Source organism: Rhinatrema bivittatum, chromosome 1 (assembly GCF_901001135.1).
Source record: "Rhinatrema bivittatum chromosome 1, aRhiBiv1.1, whole genome shotgun sequence".
Classification (NCBI taxonomy): domain Eukaryota; kingdom Metazoa; phylum Chordata; class Amphibia; order Gymnophiona; family Rhinatrematidae; genus Rhinatrema; species Rhinatrema bivittatum.
The window spans coordinates 534,153,691-534,173,524 of record NC_042615.1 but is presented as its reverse complement, the minus strand read 5'-3'; the positions used below and the strand labels follow the sequence as shown (position 1 = coordinate 534,173,524).

Here is a 19,834-nt window from a genome sequence, read left to right as displayed (position 1 = left end):
GCAAAGTTTGTTGGCTATAGACTCCGTGATATTGCGCCAGGATAGAAGGGCTGAGTTGGGGTTAGAGGTGTCTAGATTGGGGAGTTCCTTGGAAAGATGTTCACTGAGAATATCTTTCTCAGTGAACATCAGTGAATATTAATAAATGTTTCAAAACATCTGATGAACAGAATAACGTCAAACAATTAAAACTTATAAAAATTATTAAAAATTGTCCAAATATCAATAAAATATTTCAAAACAGCAGACACGTCACATAATAATTAAAATGGCAGTCAATCAAGAAAAATAAACTTAAAATGCCACCTTTACCCTTTCCAGCAACTGTCCTCCTCCTTTCCCTTGAAAGCACATACCAGGAGCAGCAATGGTTGCTGAATCTCTGTCCTCACGGTCCTCTTCTTTAGGGCCCACAAATCACTCACCAACCCCCCCCCCCCCCCCCCCCCCCCCCGATTAAACCCTACAACCAGTCTGTGTCTCACACACAGACACCAGTCATCTCCCTGCCTAGTCTTATCTCTCTCTGTCTCACACACATCCCAGTCACCTCCCTGCCCAGTCTCTGTGTCTCACACACATTCCAGTCACCTCCCTGCCCAGTCTCTGTGTCTCACACACACTTTGCTTAGAACCCCAATGCTGTGTTCCCCTTTAATTTCGCAGTGGCAGATTTCCCAGTGCTGCCGCTGCCTTCTCAGCCACACTGAAGCAGCAAACATTTATTTTAGAAAAATATGCCACAGCACTTTCTTCTGGCTGTCAGGATATCCCTAGGCTCCTGCAGCCCCCCCCCCCCCCCCCCCCCCCCAATCTGCCTGCTTTTATGGCCGCTGGGAGCTGCAATTGCCTCATCTGTAATCAGCATGGCTGAGTACTACTTTTACTTTAAACGCGGTTCTGCCGCACTCACTGTTGCATCGGGTGGGGGGGGAGAATCCCCAGAGCAACCGGCCTCATCGTGCTTGCGACTCACTGCCACTTTGGGAATCCCTACTCTACCGCGGTTCCTGGTGCGGCTGGCCTCTTTTCTTTGTGGCTCACCGCTGTGTTTAATTTCAGCTCTTCCAGCCTGTGGCGGCCACAGGGTCGGACTTCTTCGCCACCACGGGCCTGGACAGTGTCACTCCTCCCAGCCCCCCCCCCCTCAAACTACCCCACCCCCGGGCTATGAGATGCTCCCCTTCTTCCTGACCCACTGGCCAATCAGAGGCTTCCTCTTCCCACTGGCAGGAAGAAGGGAGGAGGCTTCCGATTGGCCCACGGGGGCAGGAAAAAGGGAGGTTTCCCATTGACCCACAGGGGCAGGAAAAAGGCAAAGGGAAGTATAACTGGGGCTGTGGGACATCGGGAGCCGTGACACACCTGCTGGTGCTTGGCGACACATTGGTGTGTCGCAACACACACCGGTTGAGAAACGCAGTCCTAGCAGATGTGGACACTATCCCACACACTAGGATAGTGTTAAGAATTACTGCAAAGAAGAAACAAAATTTACCTTAAAGAAGATTGAGCCCCGTTCTCCTGCGGTGATACTCAAGGGGGTCGTCGTCGCCATCTTCCCTTCTCAACTGGCGGTATGTGTGGGGCAGCCAGGTCAGCCGATGCGCCTAACTTGCTCGCATCCAATACAGACGTGCACACAGCCAAGCGCACAACTACACGCATAGCCGCGTTTACAGCCTCACGTGCGCATTGAAGCTGGAGGCAATGGCACCGGTGCCCAAGAAGGCCAGAAGGCACTCTCTTTGCACAGCCTGCCACATAAGAGCTGCACAGCCAGAATTGGAGTCCTGCCTGTGTCAACATTACAAAGAAGCCCAAGAGGAACCAAAGCTTGGTCCCTTACTGTCGGGAGATGGTTCCGGAACTACCGACGATAGCTCCCTGGATCTATGCATCTCCCAGATGGCTTCCACACAGGAGGGCACCTCTGGGGCCCCTACTCAGACTCCCCCTGGTTTGAATTCTTCCAGGCTTACAAGCCTGGTTGGAATTCTTCCAGGGCCTACAAGCCTTCGTTCAGGCGCAATCAGCCCCGGCTGCGCCCTGGGTTCAAACCCTGCCGGAAGCACAAGATCCTCCCTACTCTGCTCGTATGCCTCGAGACATGCCTTGCCTAACCAAGAACTTCCCTGACAGGGACCCAGACACCTCAGATGATGAGGGTGACTACCTGGAAGGAGAAATCCCTCCAGGAATGGAACCATACAGAACCATGCTTCGCTTCTTCTACAAGGATGAATTATCAGCCCTGGTTTCCCAGACTCTAAAGAAGCTGGGTATTCCAGGCACGGACCCTATGGTGGAACCAAAGAAGAACCCCATTTTGGTGTCCCTTCGTAAGGCCTCATGCTACTTCCCAATGATGGAAGCTATCCAGGAACTGATTGACCTGAAGAGGGATGCCCCGGAGGCCAGCTTCAAAGGGAGTCAGGCCTTGGAAGCTCTATACCCTCTAGAGCCAGCGCCCATATATTATGAGACTGAAGGGGGACCCCTGCTGGAAGCGGGGTTGGTGCTGTGCTGGGCATACCCAGTAGGTTCCGTGACTGGGCTCCATCCAGATGATGTCACCCATATGTGAGGACTAACATCCTGCTGTCCTGTGAGAACACCTGTTACAGGTAAGCAACTCTGCTTTCTCATCCAAACAGACAACACAGTTGCAATGTGGTACTTGAACAAGCAGGGCGGCACAGGCTCTTATCTCCTCTGTCAAGAAGCCGCGCAAGCCTGGGTCTTGCACACTCCATATATCTACGGGCCACTTATCTGGCAGGCATGCAGAATGTGGTAGCAGATCCCCACGAGTGGTCTCTGGATCCTGTGGCAACGAACAGAATCTTCCAACGCTGGGATCAACCAACAATAGACCTTTTTGCATCCAAACTGAATCCAAAGTGGACAGATTCTGCTCCCTACACAGTAAACCAAACAAGTTAGTCATGGACGCCTTCGCTTACCCCTGGAACACAGGCCTCCTATATGCATATCCCTTGATACCGCTGATAGCCAAAACCCTTGTGAAACTACAACAGGACAAAGGGTCAATGATACTCATAGCCCTGTATTGGCCTCGACAATATTATGGTTTAGCGGTGTTTGGGTGGATTCTTGGGTACTGTGGCAGATGACCACGCCCACGGGGAGGAGCCCCGTGGGGAGCCACAGTACTGGGGTAGACTCAGGACGCCCAAACACAGAGTTAGATCTTTTATTGTACAGCTGATGTATACCACCAGAGGTGGTAGTAGTGAGGTGATCCAGAGGTAGCAGTCCCAGGGCCCTCGGCAGAGGGAACCCATCTCACCAAGTTGGTATAGGGAGATTCTGGTGAAGGTTTCCCAGCACAGCAATGCTGTAGATGAGACAGACTGAGAATTAGATTACTCACTATATGGTAGCTGTAAGGTTGGCGATTCCACCAGGCTGAAGTTGATGGTTACAGGCAGGGAGAGCAGGCCCTCGAGGAGCAAGTACCTGATTCCAGTAAGGAACCTGAAATAAAGCAGAGGGCCCCCAAGGAACGGGTAGCCAGGTTAGAGAATACCCCGAAGGGCAGAGAGAGAGCTTCCAGCGGCAGCACGGAAGCGGCAGAGTAGCTTAGACTGAACGAGTCCAACCTCAATAGCACACTATCGTTCAGTGCTGATTGCCGAGATCTGCAAAGCTGCAACATGGAGCTGTCTTTACACATTTGCAGCTCATTACTGCCTGGACAAGGAAGGACATCAAGACTCTGCCTTTGGACAATCCATCTTGAAGAACTTATTTCCAGTATAATCCCAGCTCCTTCCACATCCAATCTGCTGTGATTTTCAGGTTGCCTCATTTTTCCCAACAGTATGCCAGTTATTGTGCCTGTTGCACAAGTGGTACGCTGTTGGTCCAAACAAATATGAGACAGCCTGTAGCTTGCTAATCACCCATATGTGAGGACTACCATCCTGCTTGTCCTGGGAGAAAGCAGAGTTGCTTACCTGTAACAGGTGTTCTCCCAGGACAGCAGGATGTAGTCCTCATGAAACCCACCTGCCACCCCGGGGAGTTGGGTATGAAACGTTTTATTATTTTATTTTTTCGCTCGCACCTTTTGCTACAAACAAGACTAAAGGGAGACCCCTGTGGCTGCAGGGATCATGGCATGCTGGGCATGCTCAGTGTGCCATTCAAAAGTTCTAGAAACTTTGACACAAAAGTTTTCCGTGATAGGGCGCCGTCCAGTGACGGCACCCATATGTGAGGACTACATCCTGCTGTCCTGGGAGAACACCTGTTACAGGTAAGTAACTCTACTATCCCCACCGGACTGGACCTTGCTGATAGTAAATCACTGGGGCCTCCCAGCCATGGATCTTCTGGCCACCTGTCTCAGTGCCCAAGCTCCCAGGTTCTTCAGCTGCAGACGAGAGCCCCCACTCCCAAGGAATCAACGCTCTCGTCCAGTATTGGCCAGAGGAAGACGTACTGTACGCCTTCCCCCCCCATGGCAACTACTGGGCAAGGTCATCCGCAAGATAGAGCATCATAGGGGATTAGTTCTGCTAGTGGCCCCGGATTGGCCAAGGTGATCATGGTACGCAGACATGCAAAGACTCCTTGCGGGGAACCCTCTGTGCCTACCTCCACAGAGGGACCTTCTCCAACAGGGCCCGATTCTCCACGAAGATCCGGCTCTATTCTCTCTTACGGTCTGGCCCTTGAAAGGACTCGCCTGAAGAAGCGTGGTTACTCAAAGGCTATGATTGACACCCTTCTCCGAGTGTGCAAGTTCTCCACATCCCTGTCTTACATACGGATCTGGAGAGTATTCGAAGCCTGGTGCGAGGACCCGCAGGATAATACTGCAGACAGCCAAGATTCCCATGATTCTGGTAAGAAGAAGGGTGGTCACTCAACTCCCTCAAGGTCCAAGAGCCGCACTGTCCTGCTTCAGAGCTGAAGTAGAGGGTATCCGGCTATCAACCCATCAGGATTTGACCCGCTTCCTGAAAGGTGTTAAAACAACTCCGACCATCCCTGAAGTGGCCGGTGCCTCTATGGAATCTCAATCTAGTTTTAGACTTCCTAGCTGGGGAGTCCTTCAGATCAACACGCGGTCTATCACTACACCTCTTAACGTTGAAGATGGTATTCCTGGTGGCAATATATTCAGCTCATCGCATCTCCAAACTACAGGCACTATCCTGTCGGGAACCGTTCCTTAGGTTCACGCCTGGAACCATACAGCTGCACACCACCTAGGGTGCTTGAGACCCTTTCACAAGTCCTGGGTAAAGAAGAATTCAGGCCAATTTTGGGACCACTGTAATAAGCTGAAATTCAGTGCACAGTTTCTTAATGCAGGTACTAAAAAAAAATAAATTTAACTCTCCATGCAGAAATCAAATGGTTTGCTAATGCATCAAGAGTTCAAAAAAAAAAAAATCTGCCCACAAACCAGAGTTAAAATGTGCTTTCAGCACAGTCTGATTGCATATTTTAACTAGAGAGGATGTCTCGGAAAGATTTATGTGCACAAAAATCATGTTTTGTACACATAAGACGTGTGCATAAAACATGCTTGGCTTTTGCGCATAAAATATGTGCACAGAATGCTTTCAGGGCAGAAAACATTTTTTGTGCACATAAATCATATTTATGCACAGAAAACATGCTTTGTGTGTGGCACAGATCAAAACCTTGAGGCCACCCGCTTTGGTGCCATTGACACGTTTGAAGCATCCAGCATCGACAACTCAGAATTGTCGAAACAGACCAAGAAGAGGATCATTGATGAAACGCTTGCTGAAAGATGGGCCGATTCCTCTGAAGTGAGCTGGCTCAGTGCAACAGGGGCATCCAACACACAAGACCCCCACCCCCGTGCGCCTCGACACATCACTCACCTTTACCAGCCCTTTTTAATGCTTTCTTCGATGCATAGGACTTGGAAGTGGAGCCCTGAGTTTTTTCACTCGCCTAGCAGCTCTTCTCAAAGGCATTCTGTAGCAATGCAGTCTTCATCACATATACTAGCAGCAACTCTATCTGGTCCATATCAGGGCATGATGTATTCCATGCTACCCACTGCCAATTTATACAATGTTGATGGGTCACCTTATGGCCCAAGGCTTAACATTTGAAGAGACCGGAGCTGAGATGCTCGATCATCCCATTGTCCTCTACGAAACTTTACAATTAGACCCGGTATTGGTACCGGAAGAAGATTCTGCACCGCAGTCCCCTCCTCAGAGACTTTAATCTTCTTTGGAACAGCTTATGGACATAGTCATATCGTTCTTTTCAACATTCTCACCAGCTTATAGAACACTTCCACCTGCACCTATGCCTCTGCCGGTGATACCACATTGTCCTTCTGAGGTTATGCTGAAGGCATTTCCTTTTTCCCCTTGAGATGTTATCGACTGGGATGGAAACCCCATCATGGCCTCGGACATGTGGTTCTCCCCATCGCCTACTCCCCCGCAGTAACTAGACCTATTCGCCTCCAGCTTCTTCACGGTGGAATTCTCACCTGGAAGGTCCGCGGGAAGCTGAAATGGAATTCCTTTGGACCCATCTCCGACACCTCCAGATCATACATCACTGCCAGAGGATCTCACATATTCAAAGTTTGAGGAAAAGGTGGGAAAATCCCAGGGTGTCCACGTCTAAAAGGAACCGGACCCAAGGACAGATGTCATGAACATCCTTTACATCTTAGAGGTCCCTTCGGAGTTGGTAGCCCTTCTAACGCACTTCACTGTTGGATAAAGTCCAAATGAAAATGTGGGAGACCCCCATATCACTCCATTCAGTGGCCCAGAAATTGGACTTGAAGTTCTGCATGCAGAAATTACCAGGATTTGGTGTCGTCTATCTCCTGCACCAATCGGTAGTGGTAGGGTCTGCATTGAAGGGAACCAAGAAGACAAGACTACATTCTTCCTTACCGCCGGGGAAGGACAACTGGCTGTTGGATGTCTTTGGGAGAAAAAGGTCTTCTAGGGATCCATGCTAGCTGCTCTCATTGTCGTCCATGAGTTTTACATCATTCAGTATATACACCAATGTGTACAGAATTTGAGACTGTTAGTAAGAGACAAAGCAGGCAACACTCACTCTGCTGCCTCTCATGGATCTCAAAGAGATGGTTCATCATCTCTTGTGAGTAATATTTGAATCCTTCAATCCACTAGCAAGAACGTCAGCAGCAGCCATTGGTGCATGGATGAAGACATGCCTTAGGGCAAGCTGTATCCGGGATAATGGCCAAAAAAAATTGGCAGATCTGCCATGCTTGGTGACTTATTCAGTGAAAAGCTTTGTGAAACAGTGTCACAATTGAAGGAACAGAATGTGGCTGTACAATCTTTGTCTACAACCAACAATCTACAGGGTCCCAGAAGCCATACTTCTCATTCAAGAGGCCATATTACTCCAGGCGACCCTACCTGTCATTGCAACAGTATTGGCTATTCCCGTTACAAGTGCCATGGCAACAACCCCAACAATCAGCCACCTCCTAGGGTTTTGTTTTTTTTAGCATAGCCTCCCCTGGAGAAACTAATCCCATGCTGTATGGCAGTCCATCACCAAAGACCGTTGGGTCCTGACAATAGTGCATTGGAGATATACATTTTTCCCACATTCCACAACTACCACACTCTGTTGCCGAATGCACGAACCAGCAGCATTGACTTCAGCTGCGTGCAGAATCTCCTCTTCCACCGAGCTGTGAAAGTAGTTCCTCCATCTCAGAAAGGAGAAGGGTTCTACTCTCATTACTTCTTAGTTCCAAAAACGTTGGGGGCCTATGTCCTGTGTTGGACCTCAGGCAGTTGAACCTCTACTTACAAAAGGAAAAATTCAAGATTAACTCCCTGGGAACAATCTTTCCTTCCTGCAGAAGGGGGTATTGGATGTGCTCCCTGGACCTCCAAGATGCATATGCGCATATCTTGATCCATTCTTCATGCTGGAAATACCTGCGTTTCCAAGTGAGTGACAATCATTACCAGTATCGTGCGCTCCCTTTTTGGGCTTTCTGCAGCACACAAGTTTTGCAAAGTGTTTGGTGGTAGTTGCAGAGTATCTTTGTCAGCAGGTGAACTTTCTCCCAGGTTTTAGTTTTTAGTTTACTGAAGCAGTTTGTTTTGCAGTATCTCCCTGTATGTTGTACCATCCATCCATCCTTCGATTTTAATAAGATGCCCAATCCCTGCTGAGTAAAAGCATCCCCACAACATGATGCTGCCAACCCCATGCTTTACTGCTGGGATGGTGTTTGCTGAGGAATGGGCAATGTTAGGTTTGTGCCACATATAGCATTTTGAATTTTGGCCAAAAAGCTCCATTTTTGTCTCATCTGACCACAAAACCGTATCCCACATTTTAGCAGGATCACTCTGATGCTTTCTGGCAAACTCCAGACGTGCTTTGATGCGTTTTTTATTCAGTAATAACTTTTTTCTAGCTATGCTGTCATGCAGGCCAGTTGTACAGAGAGCTCTTGATATGGTTAACTGATGCACCTCCACGCCAGTCTCAGCCGCTGAACTCTGTAGCTCCTTTAAAGTGATTATTAGCCTCTCTGCGGTTTCCTTCACAAGTCTATTTCTTGTTCTGAAGCTGATTTTTGAGGGACGGCTTTGTCTAGGCAGTGTTTGGGTGGTATGTTTACGGCTTCTGTTTCCTCATAATTGATCCAATAGTGCTCACTGGGATAGCCAAGTACATAGATATTATTTTGTAGCCTTTTCATATCATGTTCATGACTATAATTTTATCTTTTAATTTCCTTAGAATGCTCTTTGGTCATCATTTTCACAACTTTCCTTCAGATTCACAGTGTGTCCAATGGTACTGGAATTAGGAAGTCTTTTATCCAGAAACACTGGAATTTTTTAATGATTCATAGAGAGAGGCCAATTGTAAGCCAATTTTTAGGACAATATCTCATCTGTGGTAAACTTGGAACTTCCACAGTGCAGGGGTTGAATACTTATGCAAGCAGCGTTTTCCAGTTTATTTTATTTTACAAAAATTGCAGAGAAGTAATGAATTGTGACTTCGAAAATTTATTTTAAGAGCATTGTGATTTGCAATAAACATACTGTCTGGAACAATCTGTGTAAGTGTCATGTGTAATCTACACAAATCTGACTTTTTAGGGGGTCAAATACTTTTCCAAGCCACTGTATCCCTCTCTAAACTATGTGCTGCGGAGCAGCTGTTCACGTCCCCCTTCGTTCTAGTTTAAAAGCTGCTCTGTCTCTTTTTTAAAGGTTAGCACCAGTAGTCTGGTTTCACCCTGTTTAAGGTGGAGCCCATCCTTTCTGAATAGGTTCTTCCTCCAAAATCCTTTTCCCTACACCATCATCTCATCAACGCATAGAGGCTTTGGAGCTCTGCGTACCGCAGGGGGCCCTGCGCATGGAACAGGAAGCATTTTAGAGAATGCTTTCCTGGAGGTTCTGGATTTCAACTTTCTACCTAAAGAGTCTAAATTTGGCTTCTAGAATCTCCTCCTCATATCTTCTTTTGTTGTTGGTGCCCACAGCTGGCTCTTCACTGTCTAAAATAGGTGACACATGAGTTTCGCTATGTTGGATTCAGGCAGGCAAATTACCAAGCGATCCTCAGGTCCACCAACCACCCAGCTATCTCCATTGCTATTAATCAAATTGCCAACTATGGCGGTTGACCTAACCCTTTACTCCTGTGTGCCTGTCCTTGGATATCACCTGAAGAGCAGGTCCCAGCTACAGGATCACTTCCTGTTACACCAAGGTGAAGCTCTCAGTCTAGGTGACTTTGCTACTCCAAGGCAGCACAGGGGCTGCCAGACTGGAGTTGTGACTTGGCTACTATGTCCCTGAAGGAGACTTTATATGTACCTCTCTATCTGCCTCAGCTCCTCTTGGTCTAGCTTCAGAATTCTTTGCTTCGGATACACACACACAACCTCTCCCCAACTGGTAGATAATCAAACGTGCAAAAGGCTGGAAGGCACCCATCTCACTGCTGGACTGCTGTGTGCATTTTAATATTGAGTTCTAATTTAGGTTGCTAAGGGAGTAGGGATATGTAAATTGAAACCCTTTAAAATTGTATGGTATTTAAAGTTAATTTGGCAAAGACCTGCAAGGGGACAATAATCTATTGATAAGGGTTGGGTTACTCCGTTGTTTTTGATAAATCCCTGATTGATTTTTGGTGTGAAAATCTCTTATCCTCTTATGGGATAAGTGTCTATTAATCACAGCATGTACTTCAGAGTGGGTGGCAGGAAAGAAAGACACCCTAAATAATTATCTCCTTTCTTTTAATCAGGCACCCACTAAAAAAAATGATCGGCCTTTCCTTTCTTGGTGTAACCAATCACTCTTAAAAGAACACAGCAAGTGAATTGGTCCCACCTGCGTTAAATTGTATTGATTCACCTCATGACAGGATAAATTCAGCAGTTCCTGTTGGTTTTCTCTGCTGGGAGTGCCTTTCAAAGCAAAGAACCAACTAAGGAGCTGTCAAAAACTCTGGGATAAAGTTGTGGAAAGGCAAAGATCTGGGGATAGTTATAAAAGTATAGCCAAGACCTTGAATAATTCTTGGTTAATGGATAAAACAGTAAATACATTACCTAGAATTAGTACTATCAGTATATAGGTATATGTCCAGCTTCATTGAAAGGAGCTTTCAAGCTGAAGTGTCCCTTTTCACACAGCTGTGTTGTAGCAGCTCTTTAGAGGTAATTACTTTGTGACTGGATTTTGGCCCGTAACTATTTGTTTCAGCTAAATATGGATTCCTAAGAATGCTGCTGTACACAGGGTGCAGCCAACCCCAGCTGTCCACTTCCTGTTTACTTCCAGTGCCAATCCTGTCTGTGCCCCTGGAAAGAGAAAACTGATATAGCATTTTGAATGGGCATGTTAGCCTAGTGAGCCCCATCAAAATGTTTAAAGAACTAACTCAGGCTGGCAATACCTTGGTTAATAGCATACTCATTAAAAAGCAAAATTTCCTCTAACCAAATGTGGAAGATACATTTTCCAAGAGGCAAAGAGGCCCGAATTACTTATATTTACTATCTATAAAATCCAAAGATGCTTCAACTTTAATTCAGAAGGTGGCAAGTTTTTATTTTTTTATTTAAATTTCTTGTAGCCCACTCATCCCTGTAAATAAATGATTTATTTCTTAGTGTCTGGTCAGATTAAGAATCTAGGACCAGTAGGTTATGCACCTCTACCAGCAGATGGATATGGAGCAAACTGATGTCATAGTGTATATACCCCTGTAGCGACATCAGCCTGCCAGTATTCTTCGTCTCCAGCAGATGGTGGACGTGCATATCTCTATTGGGGGTTTGCTTTACTTTGAAAAGGAAAAATAAAAGGAAAATGAATTTGCTCTGCTCTCCTGCGGTGATACCAAGTGGTCCCTTCCCCAGTTGAGTATTCCTGAGGAGATTTCCATGGTCCTTCAGATAAGTGCCTTGGTCCGGTAGCTAGTTGTTCAGCCAGGTAAGACTTAGCTGTTCAAAGAGCTGAAAGGCAGTGGGTGCAGGAAGCCGAGCGTGACGGTGACTGTATATGCCCTCTCCCCCCCACAGCTGACCATCTCTGTACTAAACCAAAACAATCTAGAGCAAAATGCTCTGTCGCTGTCAGTACTGTAAATTTCTAAATTATTAAATGTTGTTGTTTTTGGAGTGTTTTAATAAAGTATATCCCTACACAATAAGTGGTGTGAATTTTATGAAAGTGTATTAAAATGATTTATTTAAATAATAATAACGGAGTTAGAGAAAGGTTTCATACATCGTGTAGGTGCCCAGCACCACAATTGTGTGGTATTATAATCATTAACCTTCCTCCTCCTCCTTAAGTTCTTTAAGGTTTTTTTTTGAAAATTGTGTTGTCCCCAAGAAAACCTGTGGACTCTTCCGTGGCGATGTAATGTTGTTATGTGCGTCTTCTGCAGTATTAATTCTATGAGACTCCAAAAAGATGTTAATAAAGAGTAAAAAAATCAGACTTCCCCGATGGTAGTTGGTGTGTTCGTCTTCTCAAGAGTAGTCCCGACATGAACGTTGCATATTTCAGACGTTGAAGCCTTTCCTCAGGGGCTTTGATGGATCCTCAAACCAACCTCACGGAGTCTGCAACTCTTTTGTCAGCACTTCATGCGATCCTGGTTGTCTCTGCCACGAGGCGATCTTCCTCTATAGATCGCCGGGAAGAATAGTCCATCAGGTGTAGACTGACCCCTTTTATATTGTCAACTGGAGTGAAATCACCCAATGAGCTGCCTCTGAATTCTTGACGTCACAAACGGACGTGATGGGAGACTTACTGATGTAGTAACTATGTGGAGTGCGGACTTGTGAGAGATACAATAGGCTAAGTGTGTTTGTGCCTCGTTTCCATTTCACTGAAACCGTGCGAACTAATTGAAAACTTAAACAGCGTCAAACTCAATGATGCAATGCAGACCTAAAAGAGCACGCTTTAAATAGCACGATAACGATCTACAAAGAACACTTCTTATTAAACTCTAGGTCGAAATGTGTGTATACTGATATGACATAAAATGCTTATGAATTTATAGAAGAGTGTTGAAATTTAGGTCATCATTCATGCCTCGGGGTACTGAAGTTTTCAATGTGAAAATCCAGAATGCTTCACGTAAGTTCAGGGTGGTGCGTATATCTCCACCTCGGGATGGAAGATATACCCGCTCAATTACAGACCATTTCAAATCTGTGATGTTATGTTCTGCGTCTATTAGATGTTGAACCATCGGTGCTGTGAGCTTGGATGTAATGAATCTCGATTTGTGTTCCCCTAATCTAACCCTGACGGGTCTTGTAGTTCGTCCTATATATAGTTTGGGACACGGGCAAATGATGACGTAGACGACATTGTTGGATTGACAGTTGGTGTTACTCTTTCTCCAAATTTTGTATCCAGAAAGTGGATCTACCCATTGTATACCCGCAATGGTTTGTGCACACCAAGTGCAATGACCACATGGTTGGTGGCCCACTATGGATTCCTCTTTATTAATACTATCAATCTGAGCATGAACCATCTGGTCTCTTACGTTTCTGCCCCGAGACATTGCGAATGTGGGGGGTTCAGAGAATACTTCATGCATGGAAAGTACATGCCAGTGTTTATGAATGGCTGCTTTTATTGTACCAACTGCTGTCGATTGTTTTAATACACATGTTAACCGAGATTCATCCTTCCTAGGTTTGTATTGTAATAAAGCACTACGTTCACTGAACTTGGCTCTTTTATATGCTCTGCTAATGGCCTTCTGCGGATAGCCTCGCTCACGGAATCGGTCTGCCAAAATGCCTGCCTGTATCTCGAAGTCCTTCTCAGTGGAACAAATACGTTTGGCTCTGAAGTATTGGCTCACTGGTAACCCCATTTTGAAACTATGGGGATGATGACTGGTGAACCTCAACAAGTTGTTGCGATCCGTAGGTTTGCGGTGAATGGTAGTATAATATTTCCCGTGGTCTATACTAATGGATACATCAAGGAATGTGATCTGATGGTTTGAAGTATGAGAAGTGAACTGTAAATTGTTGTCCAGTGTGTTTATCCATTCCAAAAAAGAATGTAACTGCGTTTCTGAACCTTTCCAAATAAAAAAAAATATCGTCTATGAAACGATACCAGCACAGGATGTATGGCCACCAATGCGACGTATACACCCTGTTACTCTCGAACTGGGCGACGTAAAGATTCGCTACTGACGGGGCTAAAGGAGACCCCATAGGGATGCTGTGTATTTGGTGATAACAATTCTGGCCAAACCAGAAAAAATTGTTATGTAGTACGATTTCAGCCAGCTCCAACAGAGTATGTGTTCTTATCCGTTCTGTGGTACTTCGTTGGCTCAAAACGTTTTCTAGAATCTCCAGTGCCATGTTTTGCGGTATATTGGTGTATAGTGAATTTATGTCCATAGTCACCATGATGATGGATTCCCACTGTACTTTCAATGTTTCCAGATTTCGTAGGAAATGGGATGTGTCTTTAATGTATGAAAAAGACTGTGTCACATACGGTTGCAAAAAAAGATCTAAAAAATTAGCGACAGGTTCCAGGACCGACCCATTTTGTGATACTATAGGTTTGATCGGTGGAGCAACTAGGCTCGTATGGATTTTAGGGATGGAATAGATCACTGGTCGCCTGGGAAAGGAAACCATGAGGTACGCTTTCTCTTTGGTGGTAAGCCTTAATTCACATTCAACCACTTCTCGGACTTGTGACTTAAGTGTCTCAGTGGGATCTTCAGTGATTAATCTATAATATTTGGAATCATTCAAATGAACCATAAGGTCCTCTATGTATTTAGACCGGTCTTGTATTACCACGGCACCCCCCTTGTCGGCCGGTTTAACGATAATCTGTGATGTTTTTTTTTAGAGTCGCTAGGGCTTCTTTCTGTGCTGGGGGGAGGTTGTATATTCTCCGCTGTGATCTTGTTTCAAATGCTGATAAATCTTTTAATACAAGAGCTTGAAATGTGTGAATGTGCGGATCCAAAGGTCCTGGTGGTGTCCAATTGGACTTGGGTTTCACGACTGAAAGGTCCGCCTCCCCTGCGGTTTTGTCTGAAAAAAATAAACGCAAACTTAATTTACGTATGAATCGTTGAATGTAAATACGACTTTCAAAGGCAGAGTGTTTAGAAGTTGGGACATAGGAAAGTCCCTGATCCAACAAAGCTATCTGAGTGTTGGACAGAGGGGTGGAGGATATGTTTATGACTGATGAAGGCTTAGAGCCTAAATCCTCTTGTCCCCCTTGAGTGGCTAGTTGTCATTTTCTTTGTCTCGTTGACCGTGTCACTGCTGATCCACCCCGATTGTCTTTCTTTCCTCTCCCTCGATTGGGCCACCGGTTCCCTTTGTCTGTGGTGCCTGTATGTCCTGTAGTTTCTGCAGTGGTGGCGGTGGTATTCTGGTCGTCTCCCTCATCGGTACTTGAATTTTCCTCAGATGAAAAGGTGAACCGCACCTTCTTCGATGGTATTTTGGGACCCATCCAATGATACACCCTATCTAATTTGTAATCAGTTTGATCACGTTTTAGTTTGGATACTTTGCCGCTCTTGATGGATGTCCGAAATTCGTCCAATGTGTTCTGAAATTCTGACAACTTGTCCTCTAAAGAAATCACTAAAGGGTCGGTAGTAAGTTGTTCCATGATGGTTTTAGTCTGTACTGAAAGTTCCTTGGTGCTAGACTTGGCTCTGTTGATGATTAATAACATCAGATCCAGTGAACATTTGTTCAGTATGGCATACCAGGTTTTTACAAACTCGGGATCTTCATTGAACAACATTGGATCCTTGAGCACCCGAAGACCTCTGGGTATAATTTGTAATTTCACATATTCCACAAGTATTGCTCCGTGCAATTCAGACCTAATCAGTTTCTTAGACAAACGTAAATAGTCATCCCAAGCTGATTCTTGATTAATGGTACTGGAGTCAGCAAGAAGGGACTCTTCTTTAAGCACTTCTTTAAGCACTTCTTTAAGCATTCATAAGCATTTTATGTCATATCAGTATACACACATTTCGACCTAGAGTTTAATAAGAAGTGTTCTTTGTAGATCATTATCGTGCTATTTAAAGCGTGCTCTTTTAGGTCTGCATTGCATCATTGAGTTTGACGCTGTTTAAGTTTTCAATTAGATCGCACGGTTTCAGTGAAATGGAAACGAGGCACAAACACACTTAGCCTATTGTATCTCTCACAGGTCCGCACTCCACATAGTTACTACATCAGTAAATCTCCCATCACGTCCGTTTGTGACGACAAGAATTCCGAGGCAGCTCATTGGGTGATTTCACTCCAGTTGACAATATAAAAGGGGTCAGTCTACACCTGATGGACTATTCTTCCCGGCGATCTATAGAGGAAGATCGCCTCGTGGCAGAGACAACCAGGATCGCATGAAGTGCTGACAAAAGAGTTGCAGACTCCGTGAGGTTGGTTTGAGGATCCATCAAAGCCCCTGAGGAAAGGCTTCAACGTCTGAAACATGCAACGTTCATGTCAGGACTATTCTTGAGAAGACGAACACACCAACTACCATCGGGGAAGTCTGATTTTTTTTACTCTTTATTAACATCTTTTTGGAGTCTCATAGAATTAATACTGCAGAAGGCGCACATAACAACATTACATCGCCACGGAAGAGTCCACAGGTTTTCTTGGGGACAACACAATTTTCAAAAAAAACCTTAAAAAAGAACTTGAGGAGGAGGAAGGTTAATGATTATAATACCACACAATTGTGGTGCTGGGCACCTACACGATGTATGAAACCTTTCTCTAACGCCGTTATTATTATTTAAATAAACCATTTTAATACACTTTCATAAAATTCACACCACTTATTGTGTAGGGATATACTTTATTAAAACACTCCAAAAACAACAACATTTAATAATTTAGAAATTTACAGTACTGACAGCGACAGAGCATTTTGCTCTAGATTGTTTTGGTTTAGTTGGATCAGTTCGCTGCATTGATTGGTGTATCGCCGATAGATTTTGGTTCATCTCTGTACTAAGCCAGGAAGGGCTGAGCTCAGGTAAGTTAAAAAAAAAACAAAAAAACAAAACATACAGAGGGCTTTTTTATTTTATTTTTTTGAGAAATATTTTTATTTAAGTTTTGATCTTACAACATAAACTAAATAACCTACTAATCAGAACACCTCCCAAGGTACCTCCCACTTCCAACCCACCCTTCACACCCCTCTACTCCGGCCTTGGCAGTTTCGAATGATTGTACAAATATTTATTTTAACAGATGTTTATATAAACATCCAAAAGTGGTTAGGGTACGTGATATGAGTAATATGAACTCTGTTGCCTTCCAGAGAACTGGAATCAGGTCCATATGGTGGTTTGTTGAAAAGTGAGAGTTCAGTTGAAATATTTGGATATTAGTGGTCCAGGTTTGTATATGAAAATGTTAGATGAAGCACAAGGTGAATCAGAAATGTGGTCTCAAGAGTTATAAAAATTTAGTAAGATATGCTGAGCAATAGGTGCCAAAGCTCTCTTCCTTGAATGATCATATTTCTTGCATTTCCTGGTCTTGCTTCACTGTAGGTGCTAAATAGGTTAAAGCAGACCATATTTGTGAAACACTAACAAATTTCCTTGGCGAGGTATTCTTAGCAATTGCATACTCTAGGGCAGTGGTTCTCAACCTTTTTTTGTCCGGGACACACCTGACAGATGGTTCTCACATGTGTGACACACTGAACATGTGACCATCATGGGGCTATATGAAAACATGCACTCTGCATCCACAGGAATCCCCTCAAGCCCCAGCAATGAGTGCAGAGCAGATCTAGGGCATTACCCTGTACAACTTGCCATACAAAAAAGATATTCTGGTTCTGATGACATCTCAGTAAAAGCAAAACAAACTCCCTTTACTACCAGGCACAATAGCCTTCCTTATGAAAAGACACTAATGCATATCCTATTGAGAAAACACAACAAATAAGATTGATACAAATGCCTACAGGCTAGTAAAATACCTCACCTTGTTCACACACCCAGAACTTACCTTCACCAAGTACAGAAAAACCACAAATTATAAATATGGAGACAGAAACTGGAATGGAAAACCAAAAAAGTCACTTTGCATGCAGTGTGAACCTGGAGAAATGGAAAGAGAAGTATAGCACCTAACAGACTCTCAGGATTTGCAATAATGCACACAAACTAACCCGCACAAAGTTACACCTGTATTATGGAACACACTCAAACAGAACAACCCTATCTAAGAAATACAACTATTAAACCAGACCCTAAACACTAATACATTTCCTATTGGGAAAACAGAATAAGCCAAGCTGCTATAGAGCCCCACACACACAAATAATCATAAAGCTATACTAAAAATGTTACAAAACAGCTGCTGTATGGCAACAATTAAAAACTCATAAAAATTATAAAAAACATGTCCAAATATCAATAAAATATTTCAAAACAGCAGACATCGCATAATACCCAATAATTTAAATGGCTGTCAATCAAGAAAATAAATTTAAAAAGCCACCTTTACTTACCCTCTCCAGCAACTCTCCTACTCCTTTCCCTTCCAGGCCAATAGCACTCACCAGAAGCAGCAAGGGCTGCTGAAGCTTTCCCCTCACAGTCCTCTTCCTTAGCACCCACAACCAGTCTCTAGTGTTCTCTCTCTCTCTCTCACACATCACCTCTCTGACCAGTCTCTCTCTCTCTCTTACACAGAAACACATCACCTCTCTGACCAGTCTCTCTCTCAATCACACTCATGGTCTCTTACATACAGGCTCTCAATCACACACAAATGCTCTCACACTGATTCACACCAGCTCTCACCCAGGCTTCCATTCACACCAGCTCTCACCCTGGCACCCATTCATGCGCATACACACATAAGCTTTCACCAAAAACAACTTCTTCCTTCACTGCAGGGATGGGCTCCAGTTCTGCCACGGCTTTACTTCGGCAGGCCTTCTTTTTTCGCCGCCACGGGGATGGGCTCCTGTGGTGGCCTTGCTTGGTCTGGGTCAGATTTTCCTCTTCACCGCCACAGGGATGGGCTCCCGTGGTGGCCTTGCTTGGTCGGGGTCGGGTTTTCCTCTTCACCACCACCCGTGGCGGCCTTGCTTCGTCAGGGTTCGACACTGCCATTCCTCCCACCCCACCCCCAGGCTATGCGATGCCTGCTTCACCGGCCAATCAAAGGCTTCCTCCCTTCTTCCTACTCCTACTGGCAGGTAGAAGGGAGGAGGTTTCCAATTGGCCTGGCGGAGGCAGGCAGAATGAAGGAGGCTTCCCATTGGGCAGTGGGGGTAGGAAGAAACGAGGCTTCCAATTGGCCCGTGAGGGCTGGAAAAAGGGAGAAGGAAAGTACGACTGGGCAGTGGGACACTGGAGACACGACACACCTGCCGGTGTTTGGCGACACACTGGTGTGTCACGACACACCGGTTGAGAAGCGCTGCTCTAGGGAACAGAGAAGGAGCATGCTCATGGCTAGGCCCATAATTGTCAACCCAACATGTTAGGATAACCTTCCTACCAATGAGCCCAGCCCTCTTAAGAAATAAAAGTTCAGGGTTTAAGTTTAATTATAATGTTGTTTCGGAAACAAAGAGCTACAAGTTGGGGTCTATGGATAGGTTTATTTTAACTAGGCCTGCACATGTCTTTATTTCTGCCCAAAACTCCAAGACTTTAGGGCATTCCCAAAAACAGTGGTGAAAGGTCCCCTCTTCCCCATGGTACTTCTGATACAACTTCGATGTGCTTATCTTAAAGTAGAAGGCTCGGGATGGGATGATATAGACTCGCCAAAGAAATCCATAGTAAGATTATCTTAAGAGTACATTGTCAGAGTTGTCATGTAAAGTAGCAAAAATGTTTCAAAACTCCTCTAAGGTTAACGAAAACAGCGGCCAGCCTACCCATCTTGTGTATAAATTTTCTAAAGCTGGTAATTGTTTTCTAAATCATCTAGTTTTTCACTGAGCTCCGTGATCTTTTTTCCTTGGGCCGCCATTTTAGTGGCGACCGCTAAGGAGTCATCTTCAAGGATGGATATGCAGCCCTCAGCCTAGTCCAGTCACGGAACCAATTCAGTAAGTGTGGAGTTCACTTCAGAAATGTGTGCTGCGATGCCAGCTAATTTTTCGTCCAGCGCCATCTGGATTACCTCCTTTATCTCAGCAATGGTTACAGCTGAGGGGAGGTTTTCACCCATAGTCACCTCCACCCACCATCTTAGGTTCCGGGC

At 45.0% G+C, this 19,834-nt stretch overlaps 1 protein-coding gene across 4 annotated transcripts in view; it reads left to right on the top strand.

The window, feature by feature from the left end:
- Positions 1 to 19,834, top strand: part of KIAA2026 (KIAA2026 ortholog) — a 335,679-nt gene that overhangs the window by 84,512 nt on the left and 231,333 nt on the right. The window lies entirely within an intron of this gene.